Genomic DNA, 15,970 nt, shown 5'->3' on the forward strand with positions numbered 1-15,970 from the left:
GTAAAATTAAGAATCATACTGCGATTACCTTGATTTATTACATCAATGAGATTACCTGTGGAGTAGGACACTATCTACACTCCATATAAAAACATCATAATCTTGCCTTTATAGGCTGAAAGTATTTGAATATGTTTGTAGAGGCTTTAGACAAGCATTTAAATGTTTCACCAAATTCACAGGAAGCTATGAAGTATTTGAAATTTGTGTATCATTGGTAAATAGTTTTTATTTTATAACCCACACATCCATCCCTTGTTTCAGAGCTGCAGATGGTCCTCATTTAGCTCAAAACATTTTATATGACATTTTCTAGATGATATGCCAAACAGAATCAAGGCCTACAAAAGGTACTCATAAAAGCACATTTGCCTCTGAGATTGAATGTAGCAATTTGCATTCAGCATAAAGTGAAAATATTTCCAAGGTCAAAAGGGACTTCTTATGCTTATGCACTTCAGGTAGCCTGAAGAAAAGAATGTTGGAGGTTGTGCAGAAGAGCGACTGACACCATGTCAATTACAGACACAAAGACAGAAATTAGAAAGTATTTAAGAATTTGTTTTCCCCCGACAATAGTAACATACCTGGGAATGTTTGAAGACACGTCCAATAAACTTTGACATTAGTTCAAAACTAGCACTGTTTCATTATAGAAGAATCTATTTCATTATAAATTAAAGAAAGGGTTATTACTATTGATAATACATAGCACCTGTGTAGTATAATTGTCGAAGTACCTTCCAGAGGAGGCAAGATCCATCATTCTTGCTTTACACATGGAAAAAGAAGCAACATGGAGACAAAACTTGGTTTACATTTTCAGAATTTAATGCTAATCATGGGTTCCTCCAGAGTCTTGTTCAGTTGGAAGTCCTGCACCTCCTGCCCAGTACTCTTTTACTTGCTCTACCTTTACTTCTGGGTTTGCTGACTGCAAGCTGACAATTGCCACACTGTTTTAGCAATTTTTCTAATACATCTCTTTACATTTGGTCTCAGCACAGAAAGATGGTCCAACTGCTTCCATAGTGCTCAGCAGAAAAGGAGTCGAGTTCCTGATTCCACTGATCTTATGCCTCAGGATCCCACCGAAGACATTTAGGAGGAGACAGCAGTGAGGCTGTGCTATGTCATTATGCCCTAGCTCTGATTTGAGGTCAAATTTCACCATGAGTCCTTAAAATGCTGTATTCATTCAGACTGGATATCTGCCCACGTGGATTAAAAAAAAAAAAAAAAAAAAAAAAAAGTGCTCATAGTCAAAAATCACTGTAATATGCTTGGCTCAGTCATGGACCTGTTATATTCCTTCCTGCCCTGGAAGAAAGAAATTCTCTTCAGCAGGTCAGGAAACACTGATGAAACTTCCAGTGGCTACTATGGTGTCACTCTCGGCTTTTAAATGTTATCTTCATTGCAGCTGATTCTGTCATGTGTAAGGGGAATAGCCAGTGACACAATTGACTGCTATTCACTATTTTCTCTCCCCACTTTTTCCTCTAAATCCAAACATGTTTTCTCTAGATTGCATAACATGAGTAGGTATACTTATCACATGCTCTTTTATCATCCATAAGGGCAAGTTCTTCCTTAATTAGGAAGGGAGGTACAACTTTTTTTAATCAGAAAAATTTTGAAGTCACACAAAGCTGTATGAAACTGGTATACCCTAACTTCTTCAGGCTGCTTCTTGCAAATTGTTGTCCTTGAAGACATTAAAAGAAACCAAACTAACTCAACCCAACCCACAAACTCATAAAAAATCCTTCAAAGTCAGGTATTAGCTTCCCTGTTACTGCACTTGACCCTTGTAATAGAGATGATGTAAGTCCGGTGGTGATTTTTGAGCCTCCTAAAGATGACACTATGACAAAGCCATAAAATATATGGAACTGTTTTGTTGTAGAGAAAGTAAGGCTTGGCACATGGAGGCATTAAACATTACCATTGCTCCTATCAAACCCTAGGACATATTTGAGCATTTTAAATTATATAATCAGAAACAATACTCTAATGATGAGACTAATGTCCTCTGGTTTTCTCTGATGTAAACACAGCTTCATGGAAGATTGAGAGCCAGATCTTCTTTGGTGGTTTAAACTATCATGGGTGTGCTGGAGGCCAGCAACCTATACCAGTTGAAAATCCAACCCAATACATAATCTGACTTTGAAAGGCGAATGGGACATAAAGCTCAGTGAGCTCTTAGAAAAGAAACCTTCTCAAAAGAGATTTAATAAATTTTGCTCTCCCTGAAAGTAGGCAATGATACTTGTTTTTAATTGCACCCCTCCCTACTCCTTTTTTTTTTTTTTTTTTTCCCCAAACCTGCAGATGAATACCAGTAGCCAGCAATTTAAGTCAGTAAAATGTATGGTGACTTTTTTTTCTCTCTAGAATAGCTAAAACAAGGAATATGAATACATACCTGTATGGATTATCTAGGAATGTACGTAAGTATTGGAAGTGGGATTCTGGGTGTGAAGTAGCCCAGAAAAATCTGAATTTCTTGTTAAATCAAATAATTCAAAACATACTTATTTCTATTTACTTTGCAAAAAAGACAAATTATACCAAAATTAACACGTTTTTGATGACTTGTTTGGATAAGGGAACATGTTTACTCTCTTTTATATTCTCCCAAGCTACTGGTTTTCCTAATATATACAGCAGAGAAAACATAATACTGGCCCTCACAGGCAAAAGTGAGCTACCCTTTACAGATTTTCTGTCCTACTTTCTTTGTAAAACTCCACAGATTTATCTTGGACTGACTGGTTATAGATTTCTCATTGTCCCCAAGTAGATTCTTCTACTTCTTCTTCTTCAAGTTTTGCGCACTGGGACAAGCACTGTAAGAGCTGCTGAAGACGGCATTCCTAAATTCATTTAAAGACCCTGAAGTCACAGAAGCATTCAGGTTGGAAAAGACCCTAGGGATCATCAAGTCCAACCATCAGCCCTACTCTACAAAGTTCTCCCCTACACCATATCCCCCAACATCTCATCTAAACGACCCTTAAACACATCCAGGGATGGTGACTCCACCACCTCCCTGGGCAGACTATTCCACTGTCTGACCACTCTTTCTGTGAAAGACTTTTTCTTAATGTCCAGTCTAAACCTCCCCTGTTGCAGTTTAAAGCCATTCCCTCTTGTTCTATCGCTAATTACCTGTGAGAAGAGTTCAGCACCAACCTCTCTACAATGTCGTTTCAGGTAGGTGTAGAGAGTGATGAGGTCTCCCCTCAGCCTTCTCCTCCTCAAACTAAAGAGTCCCAGCTCCTTCAATTGCTCCTCATAGGATTTGTTCTCCAGGCCCTTCACCAGCTTCGTTGCCCTCCTCTGCACTCGCTCCAGCACCTCGATATCTCTCTGGTATTGAGGTGCCCAAAACTGGACACAATACTCCAGGTGTGGCCTCACCAGTGCAGAGTACAGGGGGGCTATCACCTCCCTACTTCTGCTGGTCACACTATTTCTAATACAAGCCAGAATGCCGTTGGCTTTCTTGGCCACCTGGGCACACTGCCGGCTCATGTTCAGCTGCTTGTCAATGAGAACCCCCAGATCCTTCTTTTCCAGACAGCTCTCCAGCCACATCTCCCCAAGCCTGTAGCGATGCATGGGATTGTTGTGGCCCAAGTGCAGGACCTGGCACTTGGCCTTGCTGAAGCTCATCCTGTCGACGTTGGCCCACCGATCCAATCTATCCAAGTCTCTCTGTAGAGCCTCCCTATCCTCATGCAGATCGACACTCCCGCTTAACTTGGTGTCATCTGCAAATTTACTGATGATACACTCTATGTCCTTATCAAGATCATCAGTAAAGATGTTGAACAGAAATGGTCCCAACACCGAGCCCTGAGGAACACCACTTGTGACCGGCCGCCAGCTGGATTTAGCTCCATTGACCACCACTCTCTGGGACCGTCCATCCAGCCAGTGCTTGACCCAGCAGACCGTTCGCTCATCCAGGCCGTGGGCAGCCAGTTTTTCTATGAGAATTCTATGGGGAAGTGTGTCGAATGCTTTTTGAAAATCTAGGTAGACAATATCCACAGCTTTTCCCTCGTCCAATAGTCAGGTCATCTTGTCATAGAAGGAGATCAGGTTTGTCAGGTAGGACCTGCCTTTCATAAACCCATGCTGATGAGGCCTGATCCCCTAGTTGTCCATTATATGACTTTTAATGGCACTCGAGATGACCTGCTCCATGACCTTCCCTGGTACCGAGGTCAGACTGAGAGGTCTGTAGTTTCCCGGATCCTCCTTTCTGCCCTTCCTGTAAATGGGTGTTACATTTGCTACCCTCCAGTTCAATGGGACCTCCCCAGTTAGCCATGACTTCAGGTAAATCATGGAAAGCGGCTTGGCGAGCACATCTGCCAACTCTTTCAGCACCCTTGGGTGTAACCCACCCAGTCCCACAGACTTGTGTGCATCCAAGTGATGTAGCAGGTCTCTGACCACCTCCTCTTCAACTGTGCTGACCTCAATCTGCTTCCCCTCCCCATCTCCCAGCTCATGAGGCTGGGTGTCCAGGGAACAGCCAGTTCCACTGCTAAAGACTGAGGTAAAGTAGGCGTTGAGCACCTCAGCCTTTTCCTCATCCTTAGTTACCATGTTTCCCTCTGCATCCAATAAAGGAGGGAGATTTTCCCTAATCCTCCTTTTGCTGTTAATGAATTTATAGAAACATTTTTTATTATGCTTAACAGCTGTAGCCAAGTTGAGCTCTACCTGAGCTTTGGCTCTCCTAATATTCTTCCTGCCTAACTTCACTACATCTTTATGGTCTTCATGAGAGACCTGCCCCCTCTTCCAAAGGCAATAGATTCTCCTTTTGTTCTTGAGATCCAGCCAAAGGTCCCTGTTTAGCCAGGCCGGTCTCCTTCCCCGCCTGCTTGTTTTTCGGCATGTGGGAACAGCCTGCTGCTGTGCCTTTAAGACTTCTCTCTTGAACTATGTCCAGCCTTCCTGGACTCCCATATCCTTCAGGGCAGCCTCCCAAGGGATTTTGTCAATCAGTCTTTTGAACAGGTCAAAGTTTGCCCTCCGGAAGTCTAAGGTGGCAGTTTTACTAACCCCTCTCTTTGTTTCTCCAAGGATCGAAAACTCAATCATCTCATGATCACTGCACCCTAGACGGCCTCCAACCTTTACTTCCCCCACAAGCTCTTCCCTGTTCACAAGAAGCAGGTCCAGGAGGGCACCTTCCCTGGTCGGCTCACTCACCAGCTGTGTGAGGAAGTTATCCTCCACACATTCCAGGAACCTCCTGGATTGTTCCCTCTCTGCTGTGTTGTGCTCCCAGCAGATACCCGGGAGGTTAAAGTCCCCCACAAGAACAACGGCAAGTGACCGTGAGATTTCCCCCAACTGTTTATAGAAAGCTTCATCCACCTCACTGCTTTGGTTGGGAGGTCTATAGCAGACTCACACAGCAAGATCTGCTTTATTGGCCCTTAACCTAATCCAAACACTCTCAACCCCGTTATCACTATACTTGATTTCTGAGCTCTCATAGCATTCTCTAACATACAGGGCCACTCTACCACCTCTCCTTCCCTGTCTATCTCTCCTGAAGAGCTTGTAGTCATCGATTGTGGCACTCCAGTCGTGTGAGGCATCCCACCACATTTCTGTGATAAGTCAACAAGCTTAGGGTTTTCAAAAGCTTCTAGGCTGTAAAAAGGGATGTTATCACGACTAGCCCAGATGAAAATGAGGGCTACTTGTTCCTAGGTTGTTATTTTTAGCCAGTCACTATCTTTGAACTTCCCAGGTTTCCTCTTGGAGAGATCAAACATGACCTCAGTTTCAAATCAAAACAGAAAAAAATACCACCCAGTAACACAAAGGGCTTTACATTACTAACTTTACGTACAGGTTTTTCCTCGAGATTATGCTCCTTCAAACATAGCCTGTATGAGAGAGTTCAAGTTGTCAATGCAAATCTTTGTCTGAGCTCTGTTTCAAAGCAACTCAGCTTCTGCATCTGATAGTTTCTTTCTGCTTTCAGTCTTCTAACCCACCACTGCTCAACTCTTTTTATTAGTTCTCTTTGCTATCATTTATTTCATCACATGTTTATCCCAAATTTACTTCCCCTGTAAAAACATGATCTCCAGTGACAGTTTTATATACTTTGCTTTAAAATCTTGGGGTTTCTGAGCCCAGAAATACATTTGATAGATAACACAAAACTGTTCTGTAACTGTTCTGTAACTGACAGTCACCTGAACTGGCTGGAGGGTAGTTCAGGTTGTCACGGGAAAAAGTGAACATTTGTTATATTTGAAGAAAAGTTCTGAGAAAAAAGAGATTCAAAAAATATTTTCCTTTTGGAAACTTCTAACAGTTTTGACTCAGAATTTTCAAACTGAAAGAACTTTTCAGGTGCCCTGTATCCATTTCTTCTGTCATTGCTGAACCAGACACAGATGTTATCAATTTGTCACAAATATAGCTGACTTTTTTTCCCCCTGATTTTTCATTTCAGCAGATTTAGATAATTTCTGAAACTACCTGGTTTAGTGGAAGAAATCTAGAAATCTTAGAAGGTTTCTTTGAGTTTTTGTTCCAGTGGCTTTAAAACACGTTTCTTTTCTCTGATCTTATTGACAGCAAATTAAATGATCAATACAACTTCTGAGTTAAAATGCAAAGCTTCCCTGGTCAAATAAGTATGAGAGACCTTTCAAGACAGGTCTATCTATTTACTTTATATTTAGGTAACTAAGTGGATAGATTTTAAAAATTACTAAGTATCCTACCTTCACAAGGGAGAAGATGGTAAGAAACAGGACATTTTATATCCCCCTTTAAAAATCTTGTACTTTTGATTCTGAAAATTGAAAAGTTCACTTCTAAAAATATCACAGTTAAGTATGACCCAGAGAAGAGCAAGCAAGCTGTTCAATTACAGTCAAGGAAGGAAGACAGATTGAAGCTAAACAGAATCAAAAGATGTCTCTCATTTTACAAGCAGGCCATGAGCTTAAAAATGCTGGGAATCTGTATCCAAGCTGTAGATCAATCACTGCTAGTTTATAGTTAGTCTGGCTGAGTACATGGCACAATGTGGAGGTAACCAGGTTAGCTCAGAACAAGCTGCTCTGTGTACTGGAGACATTTAGGTCACATTAGTTCAGCACTTCACTATGGCTTCCATAAAGTTAGATGCAGGAGAACATTCCACTGATGGGACTATCCATCTTCTGATACTGCTTTGTTTGGAGCAAAGCTGAGTGTCTCTACAAGGAACTAAATATAGCTGTACAGGTATGCTTCTGTGTAAACCTCTACAATGAGAAAGACCTCCAGCCTCTACACAGAATTTAAGGCATGGGGTAAAGCAAGTGACAATGAACTGTCAATTAGACATGAATTCTTGGGTGTCTGGGCTAGTCTTGCATGAACAAGAGAAATCCATACTTAACTACAATGGCTTTTCAGAAATTCAGTAGAAACTGAGAGAGAAAACCAAACATTATATCAAGGGAAAAAATCAAGGAGTGATTCTCTCTGTGAAGCACTTAAAAAGTTCTTTGTTTCTCTTTAACAGTGTTAGTATGAATTTGAACCACAAGAAATGGCATATGAACTGCAGCACTAAGTGGGCTTGTGTTGTAGTTTTGCTTTTGATATTAATATTCTCAAAAAGCTTTAAACAGTCCACTTGGTAGCAGGCAGCACAAATTCCCCAGTCACTACTGTGAAGGACAGGTGATGTTTCTGATGCACTTTCACTTGCCCAGTCCCAGAACCATGATTTCTTTCTGAATAAAAATTTAAAGCAAATTCTAATTCCTGTGAAAGGCACCAGACTGGCAGCTCTGCAGAGGAGAGTACCTGAGTTATACTTGGATTGCACACAGTCTGGTAGTGCCAATTACACCACACTGTCTCTCCTTGATGTGACTCAAACATCAGGACCACATCTGTGGAAGCAGGCAGCGTCATTCTCAAAGCTATAGCAAAAGCTAGTGGCTGCAAGTTATGATCAGACAAATACGTGTGAAATAAGGCTTAGTTTTAAAAAACAGTGTCATTTACCTCTAGGGCAAATCAATTCCTTGTATTTAAATATTTAGATCCAGATAGAATCCTTTCATGGAGGAGATATCTAACACATTAGTTGCTGACAGAATTATCACAATTGTGCCATACACTAACTCTTATAGGCACGCAGATAGCACATTACTCTATCCGGAAAGAGAAGCACAGGCTTCATTATTTTTGATATTAATTGCTGTTAGCTTTGTTATGACATAGTGACAATGAAGATGACTCTATCCCATATGCAATATTTTTCTGATATTATTAGGCAACTAATAATACATTCATACTTTTTTCTTTGGTATATGTTTGAGCCTACATTTTTTAAAACTGTTTAAAATGAGTCTAGAGAAACTTATGTAGTTAGGAATTCTTGGAGAAACCCATCACTGCACAAAAGATACTGCCAGCTACAAATAAGACCTTTATAACAGTGCAGAATGCAGTACAATGCAGTACAATAAACACTTCCAGTATCCAGGGAAAATCTGGACACATAAAAAGCAGTGTGTATGGGTTTTTTGTTTTTCTTGTTGTTTAAGGTCATCCCCCTAGAGTTGTCTATTGAAGTAATGGCACTGCTGCTGCCTTCCTTTCTTGAAGGCTCTGCTGGGAAAAGAGCAGCTACAAAGTAAATTGAGGTCTTGCAGGAGCCTTACCACCAGAAGGTGCTGAAGGCAGCACTGGTCAGCCTGGGTTATATTTTGCTACCAAGGTAAACACTGGTTTTGGCACACTGGAATTTGCAGCCACCATATTTCCATCCACTTTTCTGGCTTTAGCATGAATTCAGTGTGTATTATGCAAATGACTTACACTGTACATAAGAGCTGAGCTCAGTGTGCATACTGGCCAGTGGGCTTTTGCCTTTCAACTCTCACCTGCATTAGAGCTGTCTAGATCCTGGGAACTGGAGACTCAGTCTGCATGATGACTCAGTACCTGCTGCCATTCAGCTTCTGCAAGAGTGTTCTGAAGGCTTGGGTAAGCTTGCCCTTGCCTGCATACAAAGACTGTGAAAGTGCTCAGCTATCTACTGCTGAGAAGTGTCCTGGTTTGGGCTGGGATAACGTTAATTTTCTTCTAGTAGCTGGTATAGTGTTGTGTTTTGGATTTAGTATGAGAATAATGTTGATAACACAGTGATGTTTTACTTTTTTTTTTTTTTTTTATTCTCTCCCTCCATCCCCACAGCGAGAGGCTGTGTAGTGCTTAGTTGACATCTGGGGTTAAACCACAAGAAGAAGAAAAGCAGACTCTTCATCGCTCTGCTGATATACAGGTATGCCCAGCCCAACAGCAGATTCAGCATTGCTAGAAGTTTGTGTCACAGTGGCAGTGTCACTATTTCATGGGCTAGTGGTAGCACTGGGGTTGGTCATACTGCCAGCCATAACGTCTTTAGCAGTCAGCTTATTTCCTTCCAGCCTTGAAATCTGTTAAAATATGTAGGTCAAATGACACCTAGAGATGCAGTCATACCGTCCTTTTCTTTTTTTAAACTCAGATAACACTGTATGCATGCATGATTGTTGGAATTTAGCCCTGTTTTAAAACAGTGCAAACTCTGTATTGCAGTATTTTATAAACACAACTGTTGTGGAAGATTTCAGGAAAAAAAAAAAAAAAGTCCAAATCTCTCCTTACTGAAGCAGTTGATCTATATTTCCTGTTGCACAGGTGACATATATATACTGCATAGGCAACACATGATCCAGATGAATTCCTGCATGTATTCAACCCTTTTATTTAACAACTTGGCTGTTGCTGTATATCATACAAGACTTTTATAGCCTTTGAGGCATGAAGCACACAAATTACTGAGTGACTACAGTGCTACTTGCTGAGACACTAGACTGCTAGCTGATTGCAACTGTGTCAGACAAATAGCACCATTTCCTCTGAATTCCTTTAGGGGGTTCTCCCAACAAAGGAAAATGGCTTTGAAGTTTCGTTTTTACCTGCTTGCTGCCAAGGAAGCTCATAATAAAACACATGCTCTTAACCTGTGTTGGAGCTAGACCCTGCAAGTTGGGAGCCAACAGTGCTTAAAAGCTGGATGAATTCTGCAAAATAAACTAAATAAGAACAAGCACACCTGCAACAGATTAACCATTTAATTTATCAACTACTCCAAATCTTTTCCAGGCAAGATAGCTTAAAGTTATTTCTCCCTCAAATGTTTGTAATTAGTGTGTACATATTTAAAGCTTGAGCTTTTAAGAAGACAACTTTCCTAACATTGCTAACTTTCAAACAGAAGTGTCTATCTAGTCACCCAGATGCCTCTTTTTTTCTGATCATCTGTGACTCCTACGACACTGTTATAGAAAGCATTTGGGCATGCAGGCCCATGTTTTCAAAGGAAATTCTACAAACCCCAACAGGAGTTTTGTGGCCGGTTCTCTAAACAGCCTCTTAAAAAATGTTTTCCATGATGTTTTTCACACTTATGCATCTACATTGTAATTGGGTATTGTTTTGGAAATAAGATTTTCTTCAATGTGTTTTTTTTTTTTAAATATAAACTGCCAATAGTATTCTGTAAATATATACTAGCCAACCCAAACTCTTGCCTGACTGAAAAAAAAAAAAAACCCAAAAAGTGAGCTGTGATCTGTAATATAACTCATGTTGCTTGTCTGCTTTGCAGCACTGATCTATATTTAGAGCCGCATGAATGAAAATAGAGGAGAACATAAACTACAAAATTAGAAAAACAAAACACGGAAAACATTATCTGAATTCCTTGTTAAAGCTGTTCTCCCAACAACAGTTTTCTTTTGCTCCTTTCACCCCTGTGATCTGTTGTTCTCACTGTACACTTCTAATTCACTCGAATTACAGCCTACAGAAAAAGCTGGTACAGAATTTTCCAAGTGAACAGTTTTTCCTGAGAAATGTAGAGAGACTGAACCCAGAAGGTTTCACAGAAGCATTTCATTTTCAATAAACTTCCACAAGACACCTGCCTGCTTCCTGCCATCTCAGCCATTGGTCTGTGGGGATGGCTGGGTCCTTATGGCTGCAAAGAAACCCAACCATGCAGATGAGCTGCCAGCTGAGATCTCCAGGTAATCTAGGCTCCCAAAGTGAAGAGCTGCAGGAGCCTCCATCTCTATCTGAAGTGTTTAGTTCAGATGACTGGTTTTGCAGAAGGGAGAAAGAAGTCTGCTGTCCTGAGAGCTCCCATTTGAGATGTCCTCTCAGGGCTTTCCACCACCTCACCACACACTCTGATGGTAATTTTATAGCTGTAGTATCCCCAGGAGCCATGTTCAGCCAAGGGTCTGCCATCTCCCGAGACTGCTTTTCAGTGCAGGGGTTTCCCTGGGCATTTTTTTATGTGTTGCTTAGTCTAAAAAATCAAGCCAGAATTGTTCCTTTCTGTGGAAAATTTCAAACTATTTTTTTTCTGAGTCAGTAGTAAAGCTTTCTTATGGCATTAGAATTTCCTTCGTTAGGGAATTTTGAAATGTCATCCTCTAGAGCTATTGGGAATAGCTCTTCCAGAAATCTGGCATTCAGGGAATAAGACATTATACCACGACAGGCACAGGCACGCCTCCTCATCTGAACTGCAGCAGAAGTATTTTAAGTCAAAACAGTTCCCATACTTTTAAAAAAGAATGAACATATCTCTCCAGTCCTTCTCTGCTAGTATGGTGCCTAGGCAGACACACCACAGAGTCAATAGTGTGACCCCCTTAATCATTCAACAGGCATATCAGAATAGATGTAATCATAAGACAAATGTCTTTCTCTTGTACAGAAAAGCTGCATGCAAATGCATTAAATCCATGAATCTGGCAGAGGAAATATTTGTGTCTGCAGCCAAATGTCTGTACATTCAGATTAGGAAACCAGATGTACAAAGAGATCAGATAATACCTAATTTGTTCATACAAATGCCATTTTCATAAAATGAATATGGGGAGCTTAATCACATTGTAGGATCCCAACAAAATGGTCCTGTAATAACTGTAAATTATAAATCTTGCTCTTAATGCTGTTCGGAATTTGGGAAACATAAATTTCCTTTTATTTTTCTTGAAATCACATGCATACACATACGTTGTCACAGATGAAAGTACTGACACGGTAATGATTTAGCAGGAAGTCTAGATTTATTACTAACTAACAGCAATTTATCATTACAAAATAATTCAGAAATGTTGAAAGAAAGAAAAGCGACTTATTTGCAAATTCTAAAATGACAAGATTCACACTAACTTACTTAACAGTACCTTAATTTATACATATGTACATGCGCATACACGAAACGTACAAACACACACACAGAAACAAAAGTATCTGGATCCAGTAGAATGAAGTACGTACTCACACACCAATAAGCAGAGAAAGAACGGGTGAAAGAGAAGCTAGCTCAAAGAAAAATTTCCCTATTCTCAAGTTTAGAGCAAATACTCACAATGCCTTGGCATTCCTCAACGGGCGATAATTGAGACTCGAGCGGGTTGACTTCGCCCTGGCCTTCCGTCTGCCAGAGCAGACGACACCTTAAGGGTTTGGTACCTGAGAGGTGTCCCAGCTCAGGGGAGATGCTGGTCACAGGCTGTCCCGATCCAATGTCGGGGGAGGTTTCGATACGATCCCAAGAGCGAGATTAAGACACAAATGAGGTCAAATGCCGTATACCTAAACCAGGTTTTTTATTATTAAAGAAGTGAAGAGGGGTAGCGATAGGACAGAATGGAAGGAAAAGACAGAAGTAAAGAAAGGATGCGGGATAGGACTGCAAGAATAGTCACCACCATGGATCCAGCAGCGTCCTGTTGGTCCTCAGTCTTCAGTTCTTCGGTGGTGGGTGCACACGAATCAAGCTTCAATGGTAGATGCACACAGAGAAAATTTTCTGCTGTATTTTTAAGTTCATTGTATCCGCTGATTAACATATCTGCTCGCCTTTAGTTGTTTTTTTTTTTCTCTGGTCCCACAGGTTTTGTTGCATCTGGCTTCAGGGCAGGAACATTTGCCTCCTGTCAGTTCATTAGCAATGCATGCATGGGGTCTGGCCTACACAATAGAGCCACAAATGGCTACAGGATGGGGCCAGCTCAGCACACCTCTGCCCCTTTGAGACTTATCTAAGGAGTTTGACAATGCAACCGCGAAGAAGTGGGGGCTGCATCTTTCAATACACTCCCACTTCTCTGGGCGACATCCCCCAGACCAATTCACAGGCCGCAGCAGCTTCTCTTGGAGGTTTGCACAGACACAAGCAAGCTTTGAGGCAGTCATAGGACATTTCAGTCTCTCATACAGGCCTGCTGCAATCCAGGAGAGCTCAAAGGATCTCCCTTGTGGTCACGATTTATAGGGTCCAATATAATTGACTTTTGTCAGATACCTTCTGGTGCCTTCCAGCGGTTGCACAAGAACTTGATGAATGTGCAACTCTGTTATTGTTCCCATTTGACCACATCCCAGGCACAGGTGTGCCAGGCCCTTAGGAGATGATGGGCTGTGGGGCAGGAGCCAGGATCCAGGCTCGTTAAAGGGACATCTTAACGTTATCAGTCCTTATCTCCACGGACTGGTGTATAGCTCGGGGGATGTGGGTGGAATCACACCTAGCACCAAGCAGCCCAACAAGGAAGGGCAGGCGGGAAGGGGTAAGAATTGCACCACCACACACGTGCATAAATATACAGGTATTTGATAGGTATGCTAATTTTAAGAAAACTGGGACATGTCCTTCCCATCTGGTTCACATTTTACTGCACTGTGAATTCTTGTTTTGTTGTTACACAAGTGTTGGCACTGACTGAATCAGTGCTTGTTGACAGGAAATAAGCAGTAAGCAGTGATGTCCAAAAACACAGCACCAACTTTATATAGCTAAAAAATGCCACTCAGCCCAGTTTTGAGGAAAATCCCCCAATATTTGTGCCAATAAATAACAAATATCAGAAAGATTTTTTTTTCTAAAAAGTGAATAGGGATTATACACTATTTTCCAGTCAGCTCTAACAATAAACTCACATGTGGTAGCAGAGTAATCCAAATCTCAATGCCCATTAAGAAATTATTTTTGAATGTGACCAAACAGTAAGTGATTTTAAATATGAAACTATATTTAAAAGACTTTTTTACTTGTAATTATGTGAATATGACTTTATTCATACTTATTTCGTATACAAGGCATAGCATGCTTTCAGTATTTATGCATAGGTAAGCAATGCTCTGGGTAAGATATGAATAAGGCATAGTCAGATGGTAATTCATCAGATTCTTCTGGCAGGTAGTCTGATCATCTATGACATCTATTGTTTGCATGGATAACAACAATGTCTGGGCCAGACTCCTTTCTCAACAGTCCCAGGTTTTTTGTTAGATAAACTGCAGAGTACATACCGCCATGCCTTTAGAAAATGGAAGGTACAGCATGGAAGCAAGTTGCACTGCTATTGCTGCCCTTTCATGTCTTTCTGGCAGCTGGGAAGCTTCTGGTCCTCTGGTAGAAGCTCCCACGAATGTTGTCTTTTTTCTCTTGATATGACATATTCTATTAAGGCCTTTTAAAGGCTTCATCTAGGTCTTGTGCTACTTCTTTTCCTAAGCTTCAAAGGGACTTTCATCTTAAGGTCTAATGTTTTACCGAGAGCTTATTTTAACAAAAAGACTGATTAACCCATCACAGTAGAACATCTACTGGCTCCTCTATTTTTAAATGGTACGGCAAACAAAAAGGGAAAAATCCCCACAGTATGACTTTCTGAATATGTTCAATGTCTTGCCAAAAAATAATTCCAAAATAGGGCAATTCAGTTCCCCTTCCTATTGCATTTGAGGCTGTATTGTTCAGTTACCCTCCAGAACAAAGGAATCTAACAAATTCAACAACATATACCAATCTAGTTCAGGATATTGCCTCCAAAGTAGCCAACAGATGTCTAGGGAAGAGAACAATGATGAATCAGTTCTCCTAACACCCTAGAAAATGCCAATTAGGTCCTTTGTGAATTAGAAGTGTGTCCCTCTATTAATATTGTATTATTAATTTCTCTTTGACAAACTTGTCCAGTTTTCCCTTAAGCCCACACGTACTTTCAGCATCTAGAACATCCTCTGGAAATGCTTTCCATAGATTCACTACACACTCTGCAGAGAACCACCTCTTTCTGCCTATTTTTAATCTGGTGCATGATAAACTCACCTGATTTTGGCATTTTCTTGTACTAGAGGGGACAAAAAATAAACAAAAGAAACTCCCCAAATCATAATGCATCTCTGTTTACCTCCATTCCACCTATGATTTGATGGGATTCTTTTAAAATATCCTTAGTTACCCTTTTCCATAGGGCAAAGGAAGATCCTTACCCAATTTTTATCACTTCTCATACAGAAGCAATTCCACACATTTGGGTATCCTGTAGTCTGTCTCGTTATCTCTTTTAATTTATTTTACCACTTCTTAGAAGAAGGAGCAAATGCTGAAGAGAGTTTTCAAGGCATGGATGCGCTACGACTTTATAAACTGCTGTGACAATGATCTGCTTCTTTTTTTCCGAATAATCCTCTACACACTCTTTGCCCTCCTCTGTTTATCACTTGAAAATGTATTCTGCTGTTGTGTTACCATTTATTGTCACCCTCTACTTTCCATCTTCTAAGTCAGTTATTTAAAAATATGATGGCCTTCCCGTTTATGCCACAACAGCTGAATTACTCTAAGACCCTTTGAGAAGGGACCTTGTCAAATTCCTTTTAGAAATTCAAGCAGAGCGTATCAACTGTATGTCCCCTCTGTATGTGCTTACAGTCTTCTTCAAAGAACTACAACAGTGTGGAGGTTTGAACTCAGCCAGCAGCCAGGCGCCACGTGGCCAGCCATTCACCTCCCCCTCTCCCCTCTGGTCAGATAGGGGAGGAACAAAAG

This window comes from Strix aluco, chromosome Z (assembly GCF_031877795.1).
Source record: "Strix aluco isolate bStrAlu1 chromosome Z, bStrAlu1.hap1, whole genome shotgun sequence".
Taxonomy (NCBI): domain Eukaryota; kingdom Metazoa; phylum Chordata; class Aves; order Strigiformes; family Strigidae; genus Strix; species Strix aluco.